This window comes from Suricata suricatta, chromosome 14 (assembly GCF_006229205.1).
Source record: "Suricata suricatta isolate VVHF042 chromosome 14, meerkat_22Aug2017_6uvM2_HiC, whole genome shotgun sequence".
Lineage (NCBI taxonomy): Eukaryota > Metazoa > Chordata > Mammalia > Carnivora > Herpestidae > Suricata > Suricata suricatta.
This window is the reverse complement of record NC_043713.1, coordinates 36,524,674-36,548,326: the sequence shown is the minus strand read 5'-3', so window position 1 is coordinate 36,548,326 and position 23,653 is coordinate 36,524,674. Positions and strand designations below refer to the sequence as shown.

Sequence of the window (23,653 nt, the reverse complement as noted above, 5' to 3'; positions counted from 1 at the left end):
CACTGGACTCACTGGGTCTTTCTCTGACCTAAAGAGGGTACACACAGCATGGAGCTGAAATAGCAATCAAAGAATTTCTGAAGTATTCAGATGGTTTGTACAATTCTCTGAAATAGTGCAATTTAGGAGAACTAGACTTCTAGATAGATAACCTAGGCACTATAAACTTAGGATAGAGTGGTAAAAAGTGACCTCACCCTTATTACAGACTGCTCAGGTAATGAAATGATACTCACTCTGGTCAAAACAAAGCATTGTGGAGATGCACTTTTTCAGTCCTGAAATTATTACTTTCCTAATCTTTAACTTTTTTTTTTTGTTTTTCAGTATCTTTCTCTTGAGCAGGAGGTCTTTTCCTCAAATAGTGAAACAATTTAAGGGTTTGTAATCTAAGTAAATAGCCTGAATAGATCTTCTCTCCATGTACATTCTCAAAATTACAACTTGGGTTCTTTGAGTTTAATGAGGACTAGAGTCAGTCTGTTTCCCATTAAAAAGAGAAAGGAGTAAGAAAGAAATTCAATAAGTGTTCGAGTAAAATATAGCCATCCTAACATCTGTGTTATATTAGAGGAGACACAAGACAAAACATTGACTTGAGGTTAAATCTAAATTTCCTGCTGCAGTTCTCAAAGAGTTTGAGAGTTTAGATCAAAAAGGCAACAAGGAAAATGGAACCCTCTCCAAAAAAAGTCTTAAAGTGAGTTTCAAAAGCTATTAAGCAGTTATTTCTTTGAGGCACCAATTTAGTCAGCAATTACCCAATAGTCACAAACAAAAATCAATGAAAATTCTGCACGATGCTCAGCTGTTTTCCAGAGTTAGGGCTCACACACCTGCGACCTGTAGATCATAGGTGGTGCCAAACCACCGCCTCTGAGTCTTCATCTCTCTTGTGGGATGCTGTTGAATTTCCACATCTTTCTCTCTAGTGTATTTTTACATCACACTTGAGTTTCCAAAGATATCATTTCAGTCTCCTTTAGAATCTACTGGGCTTCAATTTCAGAATCGATAATGCAAAACGAAAATCCTAGCTCCCAAGTCAAGGTCAACAAGCAAGACCAATGATCTTAGCAAAAACTAAAGAGCATGAGGCCAGAACTAGAACTCCGTAAACTCCACCCTCAAGTCTGGCTTTCAAGCCTAAAGCTTCCCCTTTACCAAGCGTGTGATTAAAACTAAGTTTTAATAAAGTAATGCTGACCTACTGGCTTTGGTGGCTCTGTGGAAGCTTCTCTAAAATCCCACTGATCAGAAGTGTGCATGAGCGCACACACGCACACACATGCGTATGCACACACAATGTAGGTGAAGAGTTTGTTATTCTGAACAACTAACTCAAAATGAAATAGTCTCCTATACCAAAGTCCATGATAGAGTGAGGTGCCTATCTCTAAACATTGCACATCAAAAAAAATTTTCAACCACAAAGATTCTGATTGAATTGAGGAACTAGGATTAGAAGACAAATTTGCCATGAATCATTTTAGACAAATCTTATATCAATGTATACCTCATTTTCAGCATCCAAGAAATCTAGTTTGGTCTTCAAGACCTCTTACCAAAGTATCTTTTTTGTCCTGTCTCAACAGAAGGTTAACCCTCTGCTCCAGTCAAACAAATACTGTTGCTGTTCCTTCTATCTCACTGATTCCTCCCTCACAGTCTCTTTTTCTGGTTGCTCCTCTTAATGTTGAAAGGTCCCAGGGCTTAGTTTTTGGCTCTCCTTTCTATCAATACTCTTCCCCTTGGAGAGTTCATCCAGTCTCCATATGCCAGTGATTCAAATTTCTATTTTCAGCTCAAACTCTCTGCTGAGCTCCAGACTTTTACATTCAACTGCCTATTTAATATCTCCATCTAGCTGTCTAACAGACATCTTAAACTTACATATCCCAAATTTAACACCCAGTTGCTCTCTACCCCACCCCACAATCATACAGAGCCTACAGGCTTCCTGTTTTCAGCTGGTAACAACGCCATCTTTCCAGTTGCTCCAGGTCTCATTGTCACACTGGGCTCTCACTTTCCACATTAAAGCCTATTGACTCCAAGAAAAGCCATCAAGAAAACAGTGTATCCAGAATCCCATCCATTACATCATCACTTCCAAGGCTACTACCCTGATCCAGGGTCCATTGTTTCTTACCTGGATTACCCCCACTGGCCCCCTAAATGTTCCTTCTGCTTCTATCCTTTCCTCCTAGACAGGCAAGATTCTTTTTAAACATTAATCATATCATTACATTCCTCTGGTTCCGCTTTGTGCAATGACTGCCCATTTTACTCAGATATAAACAAAAAGCCTCAAAATGGACTCCTTTGCTACTTCTCCCCTTTGCTGAACCTGTTCTATTCATAGAGGACACCTAGCTTCTCCTCAAACATATCAGACATATTCCTCCCTTAGATTCTTTGCCCTGGTGCTTCTTGCTTTGTAGAATACTCTTCCCTCAGAGAGCCACACAGTTCCCTCACCTTCTTCAAGCATTCCCTTCTTAGTGACCCCTGGCCGAACACCTGTTTAAAAATGCAACCACCCTCTCTCTCTGGTACTCCAAACCTCTTTCCCCTACCATATGCATTTTCCTTTCTCTAAAATAACCACCACCTTCTAATATTTACCTATTCATTTATTTTTTTATTCCCTCTCACCACACACACCCCCAATAAAGTAAGGTCCATGAGGGCACTGACTTTTATGTTTTGTTCACTGAGATATTCCAAATGTCTAGAATATAAGCACATAGTACCCATAAATATCTATTGAATAAAGCCCACACACTGCCACTTTGATGTTTTATTTGTGTCATATTTCCCTCTTTAAACTAACTTTCCTCAAACTCTTTAGCAGCAGAAATTCTTCTTTCCGCCCTTTCAAGCTCCAATTTAAAGCCTCTGAAATCTTTTCTACATTAGCTCTGCTCTACTGACCATGGATTTTAATGTGCTTAGTCAACAACAACAAAAAATTTTGCATTAGCCTTTTTGTTTGCCAACTCTGAAAATCTTAAGTCACACATACTTACAACTAAACTCTCACTTCTTTGTCTTACAATAAACTTTATTTTTAAACTAGTGATTTGATACCTTTAAACACATTACATTATCATTTAAATAATGGATACAGGATAAATGTTCAGTTACCTCTCTCTACATATTATAAAAAAATAAAATAAGTACAAATGTCAAGGACCTTCTCAGACCTAAAGGAACTATAGCCACTGGAATTTGCAAATGTTTCGTGCCTTTGAGATCAGCATCTCCAAAGATGGTTCTCTGTTCCCAAATCAATCAATATGATACATTACATCAACAAAAGAAAGGATAAGAACTATATGATCATTTCAATAGATGCAAAAATAGCATTTGACAAGGTACTACATCCATCATGATAAAAAAAAAAACCTCAACAAAGTAGACTCACAGGGAACATACCTCAACATAATAAAGTCCATAAAAGAAACACCCACAGCTAATACCATACTCAATTGTGAGAAAACTGAAAGCTTTTTCCCCTAATATCAGAAACAAGACAAGGATGTCCACTCTCACCAGTTTTATCCAACATAGTCCTGCAGCTCCTGGTCACAGCATTTAGACAACAAAAATAAATAATAGGCATCCAAATTGGTAAGGAAGAAGTAAAACTTTCACTGTTTGCAGGTAACACAGTACTACTATATGTAAAAACCCCTGGAGGCTCCATCAAGAAAATACTAGATCTGATAAATGAGTTCAGTAAGGTCATAGGATACTAAATCAATATACAGAAATCCATTTCAGGGTGCCCTGGGCGACTTAGTCTGCTGAGTATGTTCTTACTGTTTGTGAGATGAGCCCCCCCCCGACTTTTAAACTTTTTTTTTAAAGTTTATTTATTTATTTTGAGACAGAGAGAGGCAGGCAGAGAGAAAATGAGAGACAGAGAATCCCAGCAGGCTCTGTACTATCAGTGCAGTCAAAGCCAGACGCAGGCCTCAAACCCATCAAACTGTGAGATCATGACCTGAGCCGAAACCAAGAGTCAGATGCTTAACCAACTGAGCCACCCAGGCACCCCAAATAAATAAACATAAAAAGAAATCCATTTAATTTTTACACACTAATAATAAAGTGGCAGAAAGAGAAATTTAAAAAACAGTCCCATTTATAATTGTAGCAAAAAAACAATAATAACTAGGAATAAAGGTAACCAAAGAGGTAAAAGACCTCTACTCTGAAAACTATAAAACAATGATGAAAGAAAATCAAGATGACACAAATAGAAAGACATTCCATGCTCATGGATTTAAAATATTGTTAAAATGTCCATTTTACTCAAAACATTCTACAGATTTAATGCAATTCCTATCAACATACCAACAGCATTTTTCACATAACTAGAACAAGTAATCCTAAAGTTTGTATGTAACCACAAAAGACCCCAAACAGCCAAAGCAAATCTTGAGAGAGAAGAGCAAAACTTGAAGTATCACAATTCCAGATTTCAAGAGGTACTACAAAGCTATAGTAATCAACTGTATAGTACTGCCACCAAAATAGACAGAGATCAATAGACCAGATTAGAGAGCCCAGAAATAAACTGATGATTATGTGGTCAATTGGTCTATGACAAAGAAGGCAAGAATATGCAATGGGAAAAATCTCTTCCACAAATGGTGTTGGGAAAACTGGACAGCTAAAGAATGGACACAAAAGAATGAAACTGGACCATTTTCTTATGCCATACCAAAAATAAAATGGATCAAAGACTTCAATATGAGACCTGAAACCATAAAAATCCTAGAAGAGAATACAGTCTCTGACATTGGCCATGGCAACATTTTTCTAGTTATGTCTCCTGTGGCAAAGAAAACAAAAGCAAAAATAAACTATTGGGACCACATCAAAATAAAATCCTTCTGCACAGAAAAGGAAACAACCAACAAAACAAAAGACAATCTACTGAATAGAAGATACTGCAAATGACATATCCAATAAAGGGTTAGGATCAAAATATACAAAGGACTTACCCAACTCAACACCAAAAAAATCAAATATTACAATTAAAAATAGAAAGAAGAGGGGCCCCTTGGTGGGTGGCTCAGTTATTTAAGTGTCTGACTCTTGGTTTCAGCTCAGGTCATGTTCTCATGGTTTGTGAGTTCAGGCCCCCATGTCAGGCTCTGCACTGACAGCACAGAGTCTGCTTGGGATTCTCTCTCCCTCTCTCTCTGTCCCTCCCCTGCTCTCTCTCTCTCTGTTTCTGTCTGTCTCTCTCCCTCTCTCTTTGTCTGTCTCAAAATAAACTTAAAATTTTTTTTAAATAGAAAGAAGACATTAACAGAAATTTCTCCAAAGAAGACCTATGTATAAGCAACAGATACATGAAAGGATGCTCAACATCACTCATCATCAGATAAATGCATACCAATACCACAATGAGATATTACATCTGTCAAAATGGCTAAAGTAATAAACAGAAACAAAAACAAGAAACAAGAAACAAGTGTTGGCAAGGATGTGGAGAAGGAACACTTGTACTGTTGGTGGGAATGCAAACTAGTACAACCATGGTAGAAAACAGTATGGAGGTTCCTCAAAAATTTTTAAATATGATCCAGTAATTCCACTACTGGGTATTTACCCAAAGAATATAAAAATGCTAATTTGAAAACATACATGCACCCTTATGTTTATTGAGGCATTATTTATAATAGCCTAATTATGGAAGCAGCCCAAGTGTCCATCTGTAGATGAATGCAAAAGGAGTTACACACACACACTGGAATATTACTCAGACATTAAAATAAAATAAAATCTTGCCATTTGCAACAATATGGAAACATCTAGAGGGTATTATGCTAGGTGAAATAAATCAGTCAGAGGAAGACAAATACCATATGATTTCACTCATATGTGGAATTTAAGAAACAAAACAAATGAAGAAGAAAAGAAGAGACAAACCAGAAAACAGACACTTACCTATAGAAAACACTTACCTATAGAAAACCTCCAGAGGGGAGGTTGAGGGGGAGGGGTAAAATAGGTGAAGAGGATTAAGAGCACACGTGTCAGGATGAGCACTGAGTAGTGTATAGAACTGTGGAATCACTGCATGTTACACTTAGAGCTAACACAACACTGTATGTTAACTATAGTGGAATTAACAGTTTTTAAAAAGGCTTGCTGTGAATATTAAAAAAGAAAGAAAGAAAAAGAAAACAGACCTGCATCTCCAAGAGTGTTATGAGGAGAAAGATTATCAGAGAGTTCCTTTGGCATAGGGTAAACACAGTTGACTCTTCAACAACATATGTTTAAATTACGTGGGTCAACTTATATGTGGACTTTTTTCAATAATACACTACAGTACCATAAATGTAGTTTCTCTTTCTTATGATTTTCTTAACATTTTCTCCAGCTTACTTTATTGTAAGAACATAGTATATAATATATTATATATATATATATACATATATATATATACACACATATATATATATACACACACAAAATATGTGTTAATTGATTATGTTATAGGTAAGGTTTCCGACCAAAGCAAGGCCATTAGTAAAGTTTTGGGGAGTCAAAAGTGATACAGGGACTTTGACTATGTGGGGTTGGTGCCCCTAACCCTGCATTGTCCAAGGGCAAGCTGTATTAAAGTGTTTATGTCTTCTTTAGTAAGAAACCTAAACCCATTTTTATGGGTTGAATTGTGTCCTCCAAAAAAGATACAGTATAGTCTTAAAGTCCAGTACCTCAGAATGTAGCCTTTTTTGGAAACAGGGTCTTTGCAGAGGTAATCAAATTAAAATGAATCATTAGAGTGAGCCCTATCCCAGTGTGACTGGTATCTTTATTTTTAAAGGGGGTTGGGGGGATTTTGACACAGAAACAGTCACACACAGAGGGAAGGTGATATGAAGACACATAGAGAAAATACCACATGAAGACAAAGGATTGGAGAGATGGATCTTTGAGCCTGAGGCTACTAGGAGAGACCGGGGGAACAGAGCCTTCTCCAGCACCGTCAGAAAACACAGGGGCCTGCGAACAATTTGACAGACCAGCCTCTGGCCTCCAGAACTGGGAAATAATAAATTTCTATTTTTTTAAACCATCCAGTTTGTGGCAGATTGCTTTGGCAGTCTTAAGAAACTAAACCCATTATTTGGATCAACAGATTGAAAATAGTTCTCTAGGCAGGTCTCTGCTCAAAGTATTCAAGTTGTAACATGTGCCCTGAAGCTGAAGTTTCTCATCTGAGTGTCTTGATTGCAGAGTAACTTTGTAATTGTTACTTTATAAGCATTTCACTGATTAAAATACTGAACTAGGAATAAGGAAATTATTTTTCTGCTCTAGTATCTAGCACCTAGCACTCTGTAAGTACAGGTAAAGATCAGTCAGTGCCCTTATTTCTAATGGCAAGCCGGCCTACAAAGCTGAATGTCAGAAAACACTCTGCACTACTGATCAACAAGTATATGTTTGATTGGATCTACATGGAGGAGAAATACTTTGGAAAATTGTTCAAATTGTATGACTAAATTCAATGTCAAGAGCTCAGATGTTTAAGAAAATGTCTGGTTTGAGTTACCTATGTCTACAGTGCCTTGTTTTCTGGCTCAGTAGGAATTAACCTCTGAACTTTGGCCAGCAGGTTGGGGGTGGGGTTTGTTTGTTTGTTTGTTTTTTAGTTTATTTATTTTTGAGAGAGAGAGCATGAATCAGGGAGGGGCAGATAGGAGATAAGAGGCAGAGAATCTCTGCACTGACAGCAAGGAGTCTGCTGCGGGGCTCAAACTCACAAAACCATGAGATTATGACATGAGCCAGGATCAAGAGTTGGACATTAAGCAGCTGAGCCACCGAGATGCCCCTGGCCAGCAGGTTCTAAACCATATTCTAAAAGGGAAAAAATGGGGCACCTGGGTTGTTCAGTCAGTTAAGTATCCAACTCTTGATTTTGGCTTAGGTCATGATCATGTAGTTTGTGGGGGATCAAGCCTTGCATCAGGCTCTGTGTGGACAATGTGGAGCCTGCTTAGGATTCTCCCTCCCTCCCTCCCTCTCTCCTCACCCCCCCCCCCACCTTGGCCACTTGCATGCACAAATACACATGCTTTCTTACTCAAAATAAAAATAAACTTTTAAAACATAAAAAGGAAAATATAAGTGCCACTGTCTTAAAGTTCACATTTCAGGTATAAACTCAGTTCCCTTGCAGGGAACTAAATGGGAGGGTGTGAACCAGGTCCTCGGTCACCTCTTAGCACGAAGGTCTTTGAAATGTCTCCCCTTCTGTGCCTTCAGATCAGACCACTACTGCCCAGCCTCATTTCTGGCTTGAGCTAAATGTCAAAAACTAAACAATTTCATTGCTGCAAATTGTCTACAGGTCTAGGAAGAAAACAAAGTTTAAACATTCCTATTAGCTATTGGATATTTTCCAGTAAATGAAGAATTGCAATTAGCAAGTGAAACACACAAATGACTTACTAATACCCCAAATTACAATAATAATCCTAGCATCTATGGAGCAGTTTTACTGAAGTGCCAAGGATAAATTGTCACAAAAACCATGCAAGGAAGAAGTTATCCTACATTTTACTAAAGGGAAAATGGAGTTAAAACAGGCTAAGTGGTCGAATTAGGGTTTAAACTCAGATCCATGTGGCTATAAATCAGCCACTGAACAAGCAGCATCACAAAGAGTCAGTTCACACACTACCTTCCAGAACTGTACTTGCATTTGTGTTATTTTTCAGAATAATCCTCATAGATCTGCGGTGCCATGATGCCCATGTCACATCTGAGAAGTCTGGAGGCTAAGTAACTGAAGGTTAAGTGATTTGTCCTCTGGTCACAGCCAAAGGCTGTGGAACTGGATTCAAATTCCAAAGTCTTTCCTGCTAATAATTAAAAATAAATTCCCTGTACTGAGCCCTGTCCTACATTATGTATAACAATGCTACACCGTAATAAAAGGTAGAAAGGTATTATCCTCATTTTCCACATGAAGAAGGTGAGGCTCAGAGAAGGGACTTGACTTTTCATGTCACCAAGCTATCAGGTGACACAGCTGGGACCCAAAGGCAGGTCTGAGGTCTCCAAGCCCTTGCTCCTGCCACTGTGCCAGGCTGCCTTTCCCAGGTCCTTCTAGCAGTTAAGCCAGTGTCACTGAATCTCTAGGCTAATTTTCAAGGGCCTGTCAGAGCAAAGGAGAGTATTTGCAATAGCATGAAGGACTGAAGTACAACACCTTGACAACACAGTAACAGGAAGACAGTTAGGATCTGAGGTTCCAACAGCCCAGTTCTCACCATCAATGCACAGAGCAGCAAGCACTCATCCTCAATTTTCCAAGTAATTACACTCCTAATTTTATTTACATAAATGGAAATAAATAAGTTCACATAAATGGAAACCCCAGCAGCAAGAGGGAAGCATACATTGCCAAGAATGAGGTAGGTATCAAATGAGAATGGCCAAAACAGGAGATTTCTATATGTTTTATTCATTTTACTTTGTTTTTCAAGGTTCATCTCTATGTATGTTCTCCCCACTGCATTCAGCAACGGTATTCCCCTGTCTCTAACTGAAATGTTGGTTTGGCAGGAAATGAGAAGTCTCCTTCTGAATTGAGACTATTAGATGCTGTGATTAACTCTTCTCCCCTGGAGCAGAACCAAGGATCTCTTTGCCAAAATAGCAAAGAAAAGGATAAGTTTACAAGACAATGATCAATGTAATATCTATGACAGATGACAGTGTTACAAAATGCTTCCAAATATATTCTCTCCTTGGATCTTCACATCAGACCTAGGAGGTAGGCAAAGTCCACATCATAACCCTGAAACTAAAAGTAAGGTCCAATTAAGTGATGTGTTCAAGGTCATACAACCAGTACAAAGCCAGGCTGGAGGACAAGTGTTCTTGTCTCAGGCTCTTTGCACAACGCCATCATGTTCTAAAATACTTTAGGACTATTTATCTTACTGTGCAATGCTGAAAAGCTCTGTGGCTGCTATTATACAGTTACCATACCATAATTTCTTATCTTTTTGATACACTTTAGCAAAACTGAGCAGAAAGTATAGCGATTTCCATGTACCCTCCATCCACACACATGCATAGCATCCCCCAAGACCAACATCCCCCACAAGAGTAATACATTTGTTAGAGCTCCTCATTTTTTTTTAACTCTAAAGACTTTCAAGTGATAATTCTATTAGCAAGTTCCAGGAGATAAAAGCTAACATGACACACAGATAAGGTAGCTACCTTTTATGGATGCATGCTATGCAATGAAGAATGTACTAGGTGTTCGCATTGTTTTTGACATTTAACTCTCACAATGCTAAGAAAGATATTGCTAGTTTTGTTAGAAAAATAAAGTCATAAGATAGAAAACCTAATGAAAGTGAGGCTCAGAGAGGCTAAATGATTTGCCCACACCTACACAGGAGCAGCCAGGATTCACAGTCCTCCAAAGTCAACGCTATATCCGGGGAAAGACTCTGTACACCGTCTCACTCTCCAGTTATGACAGGAGCATTGCTAGACCAATCCCAGGTCTCCCGGATTCCTGAGGAAACTTCCCCAACCTTTAACAACCCCAAGTCAACCAGCTGTTCACTACCTAAATGTAGGCAAGGTGAGCACAACGGGAGATGCTGCTGAACAAGGATGATGGAGGCCATGTTAGCAATCACTGTGTGAGCCTACCCTTCCACAGTGCAGGCGGTCATGTGCTGTTAACATCTCACAGAATCAAAAACTCTTAGTTGGCTTCCCCCACCCACCAGTGAACCTCAACCTCTAGCTCAAGGTTGAAGCGATTTCCTTTTTTTCATGAGATGGCACCCATAAGATTCAGTACCAAAATAGGAGGAGGGGGAGAAGGAGAAAGGAAATGGAGGGAGAGGAGAGGAGGAAGGGGAGCTAGAAAAAGGCAGTTCCCAATATTTTGAGAGCCAGTGTGACCTAGAGCTCCATTCATCACCACTGGATACACTTACCACCAGTCTTTCGATTTCATCCCTCAGTGAACACATGAAAGACTTCAGAGAATGAGCCTCTCCAGTCCCTTTTTCCTAGCTAACCCATCTCTGAAACATCCCCCAAAGTTTAGACCAAGCCTGAATGATCAGGGAAACTGAGGACCATTTCTAACAGGCCTTTAACTTTTATGGTGTCATAATCACTACAGCTGTACTAATAATGCTGAGGCACTGAGTAACAAAGACAACAATAAAAATGTTTTACATGTTTAATCCTCTCCAGAGACTTACAATAAAAGGTCCCCAATTGTTACCCACAATTCCAAAATACAAAAAGTTCTGAAAATCCAAATGTTTGTCCTTAAGTATACAGCAAAGTCTTTTGGTGGTAAAACCTAATCTGAACCAGTGCTGGGTTTTTTATACTCTTTATTTATCCACTTAGTATGAACATTCATATTTTCCACTGCAAAATTGGTTGATGTGTTAGACTCAGGAGCACTAGGGTGCTTTTTTCAGTTTGTGTTCAATTTTTTTTTTAATTTGTAGTATAGCCATCATAACCACATATAAGCCAATAGTCATAGTTAAGTGGATCATTTCAATGTATAGCCCTATCCAAACTGTGTTAAGTGCTACTGGCTTATGGCTCATCTGAGAGAGCTAAGCTTGCATTTGTTGTCTCCTGTTACCCTGTCTAGTCTCTAGTGAGGAAAAGTCAGTAACATCTTTAAGAACAATGATTTACAGGGCACCTGGGTGGCTCAGTTAAGCAACCAACCCTTAATTTTGGCTCAGGCCATGATCTCAAGGTCATGAGATCGAGCCCAACATTGGGCTCCACACTATGGTGGAGTCTGCAAGTCTGCTTAAGATTCTCTCTTTCCCTTTCTCTCTGTTCCTCTGTCTCGCTCTAAAAACAAAAAAATAAAAAATAAAACCCTTTCTAAAAAAAATAAATAAAACTCTCAAAAACAATAAATAAAAATAAATTTAAAAATAAAGAACAATGAGGTGCCTGGGTGGCTTAGTCAGTTAAGTACCTGACCCTTGACTGCAGCTCAAGTCATGATCTCATGGTTTGTGAGATTGAGCCCTACAGTTGGGTTCTGCACTAACAGTGTGGAACCTCCTTGGGATTCTCTCTCTGCCTCTCTCCCTGCCTCTCCCTTACTATCTCTTTCTCAAAATTAAATAAATAAATTTAAAAAAAAAAAAAGAACAATGTTTTACTATGTATCAAGCACTGTTCTAAGTGATTGATATGATAAACATTTAATTGTCAGCCCCACGCTGAGATGGTCATTACTACCCCCACTTCAGAAGTGATGAATCTGAGGCAGAGAGGTGCATGGACTGTCTAGCTAGCACAAGTGGCAGACCCAGGATCTGAACCCTCTCAGAAACCAAACAAACAACGCTTTTCACTGCACTTGTGGGGAGGAGGAGGGACAGAAGGCAAATCAATAAAATAAATAACTACCATATAGCGTATAGAAGATAGAAGAGAAACAAAGCCTGAGCTCTTAACTACTACAATATACTGTGTCTCAGGGAAAGGAAAGCCAGGTCTGGTGTCTGAAGGGTGAAAGAAGAGAAATAAGAGAAATTTTAGGATAAATAAACAGTGCACTCCACAATCAAAATGATGCCTGTAAATTAAGATGTATCTTTAAGAAGACATAAGAACTTCCACTTCCAAACATCATGGATTAACAAGGATTCGATTCACTCTTCTATTTGAAAAGGCCAAAAACAAAACCAAAACAACAGACAAAATATATAAAAGAATGGTTTTCAAGGTAATGGATATTAGACAACAGAGGAGAAATGGGAAACAAATGAGGTGAGCCCTACCATTTGCTTAGTTTACTGACTTGAGAGCAATTCCAGGCCATGGTGCAGGGAAGGGTAACCGAAGTAGAACTCTGTCATGAAATGTGCCTAAGTCAGTGCTTATAGGACATATAGCTCTAACCACCTACAATAGGAAAGACTATGTTCTCACCTCAATCACCTCAGCTTCCACCTTAATACACTAAAGCAGAAAGCGCAAATTAACCCAAAAGTAAGCTGAATAAAGGAAATAATAAATATCAGAACTTAAATTAGCAAAATAGATAATGGAACAATAATAAATTTAAAAAATCAATGAAACCAAAACGTGGGTCTTTGAGTAAATCAACAAAATTGGTAAATCTCTAGCCAGGCAGATGGGGGGTGAGGGGAGAGGGGGAGGGCAAGGGAGGGAAAAGAATAAAATTACTGACATCAGGAATGAGAGAGAAAACATCACTAGAGTCTATGTATATTTTTAGGATAATAAGGGAATATAATGAAAAACTTTGTGCCAATAAATTCAACAACTTAGATGAAATAGACATACTGCTTGAAAAATACAACTACCAACATTCACTCAAAATAGATAGGGATAAAGCTACAGATATAGATATATACCCTGGATAGCCCTATAACTGCTAAAGAAATTGAATTTGTACTTTAAAACCAATGGGGGAAAAACCCCATCCAAGCCCAGATGGCTTCACTGATGGTTTCTATCAGATATTTAAGGGAGAAATAATATGCAATTCTATGTGAACACTCTCAGAAAACTGAAGAGGAAGGAATACTTTCTGGCTCATTATATGAGGCCACCATTATCCTGATATAAAAACCAGATGGAGACAATAGAAGAAAAGAAAAATACAAAATGAATATTCCTCACAAACAGAGATGCAAATACTCTTTTAAAAAATTGGCAAATCAAATCCAACAATAAATTAAAAGGATAATGCATCATGACCAACTGGGGATGTCCCATAATGGTCAGTTACTTTAGTATTTTAAACATCAGTGTAAATAACCATATTAGTAAACTAAGAAATAAAAACCACATGATCATCTCAAACTAGACACAGAGAAAGCATTTCAAGAAATCTAACATTCCTTCCTGATTAAAAAAAAAATTCTCAGCAAACTAAGAATATAAGGGAACTTTCTCATCCCAATACAGGGTATTGATAAAAAATCTACATGTAACCTTATACCTAATGGTAAAAGACTGAATGCCTTTCCCCTAAAATTGAGAAGAAGATAAAGATTTCCACTCTCACCTTTTCTATTCAACATTATACAGGAGATTCTGGCCAGTTCAATAAGACAAGAAAAGGAATAAAAGTCTTAGAAAGTAAAAAAGTAAAACTGTCTTCATTTGAAAGCAGAAAGTAGGGGCGCCTGGGTAACTCAGTCAGCTGAGCGGCTGACCACAGCTCAGGTCATGATCTTACAATTCATGAATTCAAGCCCTGCGTCAGGCTTTAGCTAACAGCAGAGACCCTCTCTGTCTCCCTCTCTCTCTGCCCCTCACCTTCACTTGTTTTCTCTGTCTCTGTCTCTCTCTCTCAAAGATAAACAATTTTTTTTTAAATAGCATGAAAGGAAAAGAAAGCAGAAAGTAAAACTGTCACTAGCATATGACATGATTATCTATGTAGAAAATGCTGAGGAATATTTTTAAAAGCTACTAGAATTAATAAGTGAATTTAACAAGGTTGCAAGCTATAAACAATATACTAAGTCAATGAGATTTCTATATACCTACATCCCAGTGATGAATAATTGGAAATTGAAATAAAATATCCTTTACAAAAGTCTCAAAAATATGATAAATCTGACAAAATTATTACAAGATTCATACATTGCTGAAAAAAAAGAATGCTTAAGTAAATGGGGATCTACTCATTGTTTGTGGGTCAAGACTCAAAACTCTTAATATGGCAGTTCTCCTGAAATCCATCTATAGATTCAGCATAATTTCTATCATAATCTCAGCTGGCTTTTTGTAGAAAAGGACAAGCTGATTCTAAAAATCAGATGGAATGGCAAAGGACCTAGAATAACAAAAGAAAAAAACGGTTTTAGATGAAGAAGAACATTAAAGGATCGACACCACCTGATTTCAAGGCATGCTATGAAGCTACAATGCTGAAGACAACATGGTGTTGCCATGAAGATAGGCAAATGAATCAACGAAATTGACTAAAGAGTTTATAAATAGACCCACACATATCCAAACAACTGATTTAAAAAAAAAAATGCAGACACTTCAGTGGAGGAAGGATAATCTTTTCAACAAACAGTGCTAGGATATGCACTAAAAGTGAACTTAGACCAATACCTCATTCCATGTAAAAAGATTAATTTAAAATGTATCAGAGACCTAAACTTAAGACCCCAAACTTTAAAACAGCTAGAACAAAACAGAGATGACAACCTCTATAACCTTGAGTTAGATAAAGATTTCTTAGTTACAATACAGACAGCATGATTCATAAAATAACTGATTGATAAATTGGACTTCATGAAAACTAAAAGCCCTTAAGAGATTTAAAAGACAAGGCACAGACTGGGAGAAAATATCTAAGAAGCAAATATCTTACAGAAGATTTGTATCCAGAAAATATAATGAATTATCAAATTCTAAAATGAGAACAAAAATCCAACAGATATATGCCAAAAGTATGAATAGATACCACTAAAGAAGGCAAATTCATGGTAAATAAGTATACAAAAGAATGCTCAACATCATTAGTAACTGGGGAAATACAAAGTAAAATAACAATGAAATACCACTACTCACCTCTTAGAATGGCTAAAATTACAAAGATTCACACGGTAGCAAGTGTTGGTGATAGTACGAAGCAAGTTTAACTCTCATAGGCTGTTGGTGAGAATAGAAAATGGTGTGTCCACTTTTGAAAACAGTTTGTTTTCTTAAAAAGCAAAATATACATCTACCATCTGATCCAGCCATTCCACACAAAGACTTGTACACAAATGCTCACAGTAGTTTTATTTGTAATAAAAAACTAGAAACAACCCTGATGCCCATTAATGGGTGAATAGTTAAACAAACTGTGATCTATCCATATGATAGAATATTCCTAAGCAATAAAAAGGAATGAAGTAATGATATGCATAACAGTAAGGATGAATCTTAAAATAATTAGGCTAAATGAAAAAGAAAGACAAAAAAACCACATACTGTATGATTCCATTTATATAAAACTTTAGAAAACACAGGGGCACCTGGGTGGCTCAGTCAATTGGATGTCTGACAGCTCAGGTCATTATCTCACCGCTCATGGGTTTGAGCCCTGTGTCGGGCTCTGTGCTGAAGCCTGGAGCCTGCTTTGGATTCTGAGTCTCCCTCATCCTCTGCCCCTCCCCCACTCATACTCTGTCTCTCTCTCAAAAAATAAACATTAAAAATTTTTTTAAAACTTTAGAAAACACAAATTAATCAAAAAGTAGATCAATGTGGTTGCCTCAGGAGGGATGGGGATGGAGGAGGTGGGAGGGTTGGGAGGGAGAGATTACAAAGGGGCACAAGGAAACTTTTGGCGGGTGATGGATATACATTCATTATCTTGATTGCAATAATAGTTTCATCAGTGTGAACATATCTCAAAATGCATCCATTCTATCTGCATATACTCTAAACATGAGCTGTTCCTGTTATATCAATTCTACTTCAATAAAGCTATTTTTTTTTAAAGAATAATGTGTAAGCAACTAGAAACTGACCTCCTGCTCAGATTGGCTGGTATTATATCACTTTTACAGATAGACATAATTAATTACAGATAAACAAGTCAGTCCTGTACAAAAAGCTGAGGATTTAGTTTCTCAAAAGAATGTTGTTAATGGGTCTGATTCAGAGACCATCAACCAATTCTAGGCCAAGAAGAAACCATTTTGCTATCTTTTTTTTTTTTTTTTTGCCTTCCTTACACAAAATCAAAGCTTCAAATATCTTATAAACAGCCTTTAGCATAATCAGTAATTCTGTTTCATATGTGTTCTGATGACTAACTACATCAAAAATCACTCCAAAAGTTTGGGTCTTAAATGCAGTTTGGAGGAACAGTTCATCTCTGCTCCACTCAGAGCCATCTTGGATGGCACAAAGGCTGAGACCTGTAAAAAGCAATCTGAAGGCTCGCTGACTCACAAGTCTGGTGGTTGTGGTCGGCTGGTGGTTGGAACCTTAGCTGCAGCCAGAGTCACAACACGAAGCCCCTCCTTGTGGCTTGGGCTTCCTCACAACATGGTGGCTGGGCTCCACATACTAACATCCCAAAAGAGAGCCAGCCAGAAACCGTGTCACCTCTTACCCTTAGCCTTTGAAGTTATACAGTGTCATTCCACCACACTCTATTTTCTAAAATCAAATCATAAAGGGTAGTCTATATTGAAAGGGGGGGGGATTAGATTCCACCTTTTGATGGGAGGAATGTGAAAGAATTTGCAGATGGGCTTTAAAACCAGCATACTGTGCTTAGTGAATATGCAGATTCCTTGCTGTTCCTTTCAAATACATGGCCAGGAACTTTAGTGGAAAGAATGCTACATTGGGACTCAGGGAAACTACATTCAAATTCTTATACAGATTTGAGACTCTTATACAGATGCTAATTTCCCACGTTAAAAACAGGGACTAGGAACTAGTGTGTATATAGGAGGTCAAAGTGAGAGAGGAGAGGACGGAAGGGGGAAAGAGGCTATATAGTTGAAGCATTTAGCAGAGGAAGGCAGTGAAGTTACCCATGCTAGACGCTAAAAAGAATGCTTAGAGCCACTGATGATCCCATAGACAATAGTGGTCGGCGGGCCAGCAACCACCAACAGGCAAATCTTAAAGCAGGCAGAGGGTGGCGTTAAGGCCAGAGTTGGGTCCCCCTGCTCCTGGGCAGAACTCTTCCTCTGGACAGTAAACATTCTGCTATTATTGCATCAAATCATACAGAACCATCATTATATGCCATTATACGAGCAGCTCAATTCTCCCTGCAGTGCACACTTGGTGCCCAGGACCAAATGCTCATGAGTAAATGGGACTGAACTATGGAGCAAGAAACCAGTTGTAAGGGTGGAAGAGCTGAGAACAGGATATCAGGACAGGATTTAGGACCTAGTTACTAATTTTGTGGTGGTCTAGGTCCTAGACAGATGATTGAGACTGAGATTCTGAGTATGATTGGCCACAAGGCTGACCTGCCTGAGCTCTTAAACAAAAGTTCCTTAATTTTCCCCAAAGATTAATCTTAAAGCCTAGGGTGTAGGTTCTTAGGAAGGAAACAAGCAGCAGGGACAGAAAGATCCATGGCGGCCCCATGTAGGAGAGAGCACCAGGCAGTCTGTGAGACCTCGTTCTACCTCTAAATCAATTCTGCTACAGAAGGGAACCGCCCCAGACTCCCACAGGCATCAGACAGAGCTCAGCTCCAGCCCCAAACACCTGCTTTCCCCGCTTTCCCTGACTCTGCACAATAGAAGCACCACCACCCAGGTGGCCATGCAGGAACCAGGCCTTGCCCTAGATGCCTCCCCTTAGTCACCTCCAACCTGCAGTCATGTCCTGTCCATTCCAACTCTTTATTATCACTCAACATTGTTTCCCTTTCCAGGAAACCCTTCCCTGACTCGAGAGTTAAAACCACCCTCTCCTATCTTCCTATGGTACACCTCGATCAGATTCTGCCAGACACATGCTGTCCCCACCAGATAAGTAATTTCAGATCCTGCACCATGTCACTACAGTGTGCATATGGCACTGTTACTCAATAAATGCTGGTTGAATGAATGAACAAATTAAGTAAGCCGACAGCCATTGTAAACGGCGACCCACCCCCAGCACTTTCCTAACCCCTTTCCCCCTTTCCCCCCCTATATATAGCACTTATTGCCTCTAACATTATGTAAGTTTACTTATTATCTCTTTGTCCTCAACATCCTTCCCAAACATAAGCTCCATGACAAAAGGGGTTTCTGACTGCTGGTTAATTCCTATCTCCCAGGTGCCTAGAATAGCCCCACGCATTCAATAGGCACTTGATGAATACTAAGGAATCACAAATCTCCTGCTTAGCTAAGGCTTCCGATGACCATGGCATTTTCTAGCAGTGACTTGCCTGGGTTCCCTAGCAATCACAGCTCCCTGACATGCCACCCTCTCCCCAGCTAGGACATACCTGGTGCATTTGCCTGGACAACAGTTTGTTTCGGGGCAGCTGCTGCTGCAGCAGAAGCAGCTACCAGAACCCTTCCTATCCCACCATCTGGAAAACCCACTTAGAAAGTGTTTCAACCCTCACGTGCCAGAAAAAGTAACTTTTCATACTTTTCACAAAGTAGTCAAATGACTATGAAATATTATTTCCAAAATGCATTTAACGAGGAACTAGTTGGTTGGTGCTTAAAAATTCAAATGCTTAAAGAGCACCTGGGGGGCTCAGTCAGTTAAGTGTCCAACTTGCATTCAGGTCATGATCTCACAGGTTGTGGATTTGAGTCCCATGTCCGGCTCTGTGCTGACAGCTCAGAAACTGGAGCCTGCTTCAGATTCTGTGTCTTCCTCTCTTTCTGCCCCTCCTCTCTCACTCTCAGAAATAAATAAAACATTTTTTGATTAAAAAAGATTCAAAGGCTTATGAAATTTTAACATTTTTTTAAAAAACTTCATTTCAGAAAATATAAAATTTGGGGTCATTTTTCTAAGCAGTGATAGAGAAAATCATCTTTACTTTTATAATAATAAAGTCAAGGTTAGGGGCTACCTACAGTCAGCAAAATTATGTTATTGTCTTTTCTTGTAATCCTATGGGGTTTTTTAACAGTGCACTAAAGTGATTTATTTATTACTGTTTACAAAGAATGCTAATGTTTTTAAGCATTTACCATATGGCAGACTCTTTAGATACATCATGCTGTTTAATTCTCATGACTCCAGGATATAGATATGATTAGACCCTTTTCAGTGTAGAAGAAACTCCAGATCAGAGCAATTAAGTAATTGCTATAATGTTCTATTTCTTAACAAAAATAAAGAGATCTGAAATTAATATGGCAAAATAAGAATTGACAAAGTTAGATGTTGGGTAAACAGATGTTATTGTACATTCTTCTTTGTGAGCTTGAGACATTTCGTAATAAAAAAATAAATCACTAAATGATGGCAGCAATTTACCCATATTACAGTGCTAATTAAGGGCAGAGCTCAGATTCAAATTCACATCTGTTTGTCTCAAAAGTTCATGTTTTTTCCCATAATATTGTGCTGCCTTTCCAAAATGGAGACAATTTGCTTGAACTAGTATTTAACCCAAGCTAGAAGACCTGCAAGGTAAGTCTAACCTGTCATTTAATAAAGTTATTTATTATTAGCAGGAACAATAATACAATTGTGACATATATGTTGGATTTGCATACCCCCTTTTTGTCAAGTATCTTTAAGTTGGTTCAGTAACTCTAGACCAGGAGATTGAAAATAATGATCCCTTATTCCCAAATATTCTATCTCAGGATGTAGCCCAAGCTCAGAACCACACTCTTTTTCTTACACTCCAAGACATAATTAAAAATAAAAAGCATTAGGGGTGCCTGGGTGGCTCAGTTGGTTAGACATCCAACTTCAGCTCAGGTCATGATCTCATGGTTCATGGGTTTGAGCCCCACATCAGGCTCTGTGCTGACAGCTTGGAGCCTGGAGTTTGCTTCAGATTCTTTGTCTCCCTCACTGTCTGCCTCTCCCCAACTACTCACTCACTCTCTCTCTCTCTCTCTCTCTCTCTCTCTCTCTCAAAAATAAACATTAAAAAAAAGTTTTTTAAAAAGGAGGATTAAACTCAGGGAATACTAGGAACAAAGAAAGAAAGTGAGGAAAACAAAGACAGTAGGTAGGTGGGCAGTAATGCAGCAGCTCGGGAAGAAGGGGAAAGAATCCTAAGACAAAAGCTAAGAGAGAGCCAGAGAGAAAGGAGTCTATAAAGAAAGGAGGCATAAGAAGAGGCAGGAATGGAGGTGAAACCTGGAGATGGAGAAAGACAATAGTTAGGGAAAGTGCAAGGAGTACAGAACAAAATTAAAAATTAGAGGAAAGGGGAACAAAGAAATCATGGGGTCAAATAAATGGCATACAGGAGAAGGCAGATAGAGCCTTCCAGCAATTTCATAAATTAGTTCCATGTCCTTCCATGCGGGGTTTTCCCTCCCTTTCCGGACGTTAACAGGACCAGCAACTTTGAGTGATACATTTTGCAATAACAGGGTAATAAATTGAAAGCATCAGTGAGCAAGCAGACCCCTCACAATGAAAATTAAGCACCCAGGAATGCAAATTAAATTCCGACATGACATAGTACTTAGAAATGTGGCGCATGGCACTGAAACACCATGTTGTTCTGGAACCATTTTCAGTTCTGCAGCAGCCTCCAGACCGCAGGCTGCTGTTATGGATTTAATTTCTTCCCCCCCCTTAGTCCACCAAGTTGTAGACTAGAATCCAACTCCATCTTTACTACTGAATGAGCAGGAGGAATCCTCAGAAACGTGCCTCTGAACCCACACTCTTGCCTGCCCAACCTTTAACCAGCACAATGAGGGGCGAGCATCCAGCAGAATGGACACATACCAGGAAAAAAGAGGAGCATTCTTCTGAATGCTTTTTTCTCTGGCCCTTCCAGGGGACTTCAAAAATCACATTCACTGTGTTGTATACAGAACATTGTCAGAGCCTTTTTAAACCTGAAGCTGTAATCTATTTTCCTTCCAGACTCAGAAGGTTCCTTTTTTGCAGGTAAACATCTCTTTCTAAAAAGGTAGGGGTTAAAAATCCATAAAGCTGCACAGGGAGACTTAGTAAAAGCATTAGCTTATATCACCCAGTTAAGCCCTTGTTTTTCTTCGAATGGAGATTAGTTTTTTAAAGGTATGTGATAGCCATTTTATCTGTTCATGGTGAAGTTTTAGGTTAATTCCAGTTAGGTTAATTAAATAAGGATTTAGGTTAAATCCTTACTGAGTGCCTATTTATATTAAAACACTAAAGCCTAATCCATACATTATAATTAAAACATAAACCATATGCTAGATGCTCTATTAAAGTAAAGGTCACCTTTACATGGAGGCAGTTCCTAGAGAAAAGTGGCCTGAACATATCAACGGCAAATACAACTCACCCACTCTGCCATTATTTCAACCTTCTACCACTGAGGACCACCCATTGCCAACCACCCACCATGACACTGGGAACTACCCTAAGCTATACAATCACCAGAGCCCTTGATCTCTGCTCCCTACCCCCTTTCTTCGTTTCTGCTTCCCCATCAGCTCTGCAGTGCCCCCATCTCCAGGACTGACCTGGCCTCCCACACGCATGGCATCTGCCCATTGGCCCCTCTATGGGACACACCGGTGTGCAAGCTTTGAGGCCTTCATTCCTGCTACAAAGTCAGTGGAAAAGCCAACACTGGCTTCAGACTCAGAAGACTGGGTTTGAGTCCCAAGTCTTCCACTTACTAATTGTGTGGCTATGGACAATTTATTTAACCTCCTGCAGCTTCCATGTCTTTACCATTACAATGGGGAAGAATCTACCATCTTCATAGAATTGTTGTGAAGATTTTGTAAGCCTAATATATGGGAAAGCCTTTTTTTCTCTACATTTATTTGTTTTTTGAGAGATAGAGACAGAGCATGAGCGAGGAGGGTCAGAGAGAGAAGGAGACAGAATCTGAAGTAGGCTCCAAGCTCTGAGCAAGCATTCAGTACAGAGCCCGACATGGGGCTCATGACCTGAGCCAAAGTTGGACACTTAACCAACTGAGCCACTGACGCGCCACAGGGAAAGCATTTTCTAAGTGTCACAGTGATATACAGTTATTCAGAAGTAGCTTCTTAGAAAAATAAGCTGGTGAGCAGCGGTGCATTTTATAAATTACAGCACCATAGAAAAAGCATGACCCACAAGTCGGGAGATAATGGATCCGGTCCTGGCTCTAGTACATCACAAGTCACTTAACTTCTCTGATCCTTTGTTTTTACTGAACTTGAAGAATTTCTGAAGGTCCTTCAGGTATTAACAATCTTCAATCTAGAGCAGTGCTGCTCAACTGCACATGTGTTCAATTAACTTTTAGAAGCCAGCCTGGGAATAGAACACTATAATATTGCTTATGTGGAAAAATGAATTCTGAGCAATGACACTGGCTGACAAGTAGACTTTTGGAACAAAATTAATTCACAATTTGGAGACTGTTTAAATCACTATCATAGATTTCCATTAGAAAAAAATCTTTGGTGAAGTTAGGAAATATGTCCCATGCTCTTCTGGAGTTGATTTTCCACATTTGTGCTTCAACACTGGATAAGATCTGGGGTGTACTTGGACTTTTAGTTAACCAAATCATTGCCATTTCTATGAAAAATGACTGATTTCCCCTCTGGCATATGATCTGTGTGAGGATGCATGTGTGAGAGAGAGAGAGAGATGGAGGAGGGAGGGGGATTGACAGGTTTTATTTAACATGTGATGTCATGTGAAATTATTGTCCATCATAAAAAGTGTTCTGAACTCCTAGAAAAAGGAATTTGCAATATTGACACAGACTTTCATTTTTAACCTTTATTTTTTCATTACATCATTCTGACCTTGATTGCTTCAAGTGAAAAAGGAAAGTGGACAGTGTATCCCTTAAGCAATTCTATTAAAGGCAATGGAATAGCTAATACTTTCCAAAATTAAAAAACTAAATGAAAGGAAAAGCCCTCCCCCCTTCAACCACCCTTCCCAAAGCAAGGAAGTCATGGACACATAA

At 38.9% G+C, this 23,653-nt stretch overlaps 1 protein-coding gene across 1 annotated transcript in view; it reads right to left on the bottom strand.

Moving 5' to 3' along the window:
* Positions 1-23,653, bottom strand: part of ZSCAN30 (zinc finger and SCAN domain containing 30) — a 128,396-nt gene that overhangs the window by 30,038 nt on the left and 74,705 nt on the right. Inside the window, exon 7 of the mRNA XM_029921663.1 lies at positions 15,637-15,717. The gene's annotated coding sequence lies outside the window, so the exon portion shown is untranslated. The remainder of the gene's footprint in view (positions 1-15,636; positions 15,718-23,653) is intronic.